We start from the raw sequence: 1,682 nt of genomic DNA on the forward strand, positions 1-1,682 counted from the left end.
GATGTTGCAAGGGATTAGTCTTAGCCCTGCGTTTGGGAAACATTCTGGTTTGACTACGGATGTTCGCAGCCAGAATTGTTGTTCTTGTTTGGATTTGATTTGCGATCGAGTAGTTAGGACCAAGGGGTCGCGTGAATTTTCCCCCAGAAAGAGGCATCCTCCTATACCGTGCTTTGTGTGGTGTTGGCCTTCCGAGATTTCTTTCGTGTCCATTTGAGGATGTTTCGTATAGCTATAGGAGCTCTGTTAAGAGTTTTCCTTACATGCCGTATTTTACGAGTAAAACACAACGGGCTTAAAGTGAATCGTAGTATATGGAACTTGGTCGATTTTTGACAAGTGGAACCTTTCCGTTAACTGTTTGGTTGTTAGGACTGAGTTTTGTTATGACGAATTTACCGTATGATTCCCGTTTTTGGGTGGTACGATAATTGTTTGTGTAATCGTTACTTCGCGTCTCAAGACAAATTCCGGATTACCGTTTAGCCGTCAAGTTATTGGAGCGGTGGTATCTCAATTGTTTTGGCTTTGCATGAAGGCTGTACTCAGCTTTGTAGCCAAGGACGTTGTTGCCAAAGGATTAGACCATGAAACTTTCGTGTTGTCAATAAGGTCAAGTCGGTTAGAATCGTCCTTAAAGGAGTTGCTGTAACCTAGTTCGGCTTCGAAGGAAAGGCGTAATTGGGCGAGTGACGAATGGCGTTTATCGAGATTGATAGGCCGAGTATGCCCATGGTGGTAGAAAACATTTTTCCACTTTAGGGTTAATTTATACAATGAAAGTTTCGTATAATGTTTCCTTTATTCGTATGGAAGTTGTTTCCTTTGTTTCCGAGGGAGATAAAGCCTAAAAAGCTCGATACAGAGCCCGTGCGGGGTCAGTTGCGGGGTGATTTCGTGCTCGGACGTGACCAAGCAGATTGAGAGCGGATGCCAGTGAGTCGCCGGGCTAAAGAATGAGACCTTTCAGATCGTGGTGCGAGGAAGTAAAGTTTATATTGGTCGTCCAATGTCGGATCATACAGCTTGTTTTTTGCTATAAGGAAAGTACTTTTCCGTGAGTCGGTTGGTTCGACGGAAAATGAGAGTGATGCTTTGATGCCAGAAGATTTCTCGTATAATGATTCTTATACGAAACTCGTTTTATCAAATCGGAAAAGATCTTTATGACTTCAGCAAATCATCGACTTTCATTCTGAAGTTTGGCAGATGTTTTATAAACGAATGATTGCGATGATAGATGCTGTATAGTCTTTGAGAATTTTTCCAAGATGGTTTGGATCAGTTCCTAGCGTTTAGACGAATCTCAGATTGTTGTTTGCTTTTAGGATGATCTTGACGAGAACCCGCATTGTATGAATATTTTTCCGCATATTTCTACGAGAGTTCGCTTTGTCGAAAGCGTTTTCTTGTCGAAAGCGTTTTCTTGATCTTGACGAGACATCGCATTGTTTGAATATGTTTTTGAAGTATGGGAGTATACGAGTATAGTATACGCACCTACTCCGTCCCGTCCCTTTTTTCTCGAGGAATAGAATGATCGACAGTCTGAGTCGGTTTGAAGACGACGCTTGGACTGTGATTCGGTTGTTTCCAGGTTGAAGACTTGGAAAATGTCAGTTCCGAGAGAATTGCCAGAAACGAATTGGTTTTAAGACGACGTTCATGTCTCTAGTTTTTTC

Source organism: Brassica oleracea, chromosome C6 (assembly GCF_000695525.1).
Source record: "Brassica oleracea var. oleracea cultivar TO1000 chromosome C6, BOL, whole genome shotgun sequence".
Taxonomy (NCBI): Eukaryota; Viridiplantae; Streptophyta; class Magnoliopsida; order Brassicales; family Brassicaceae; genus Brassica; species Brassica oleracea.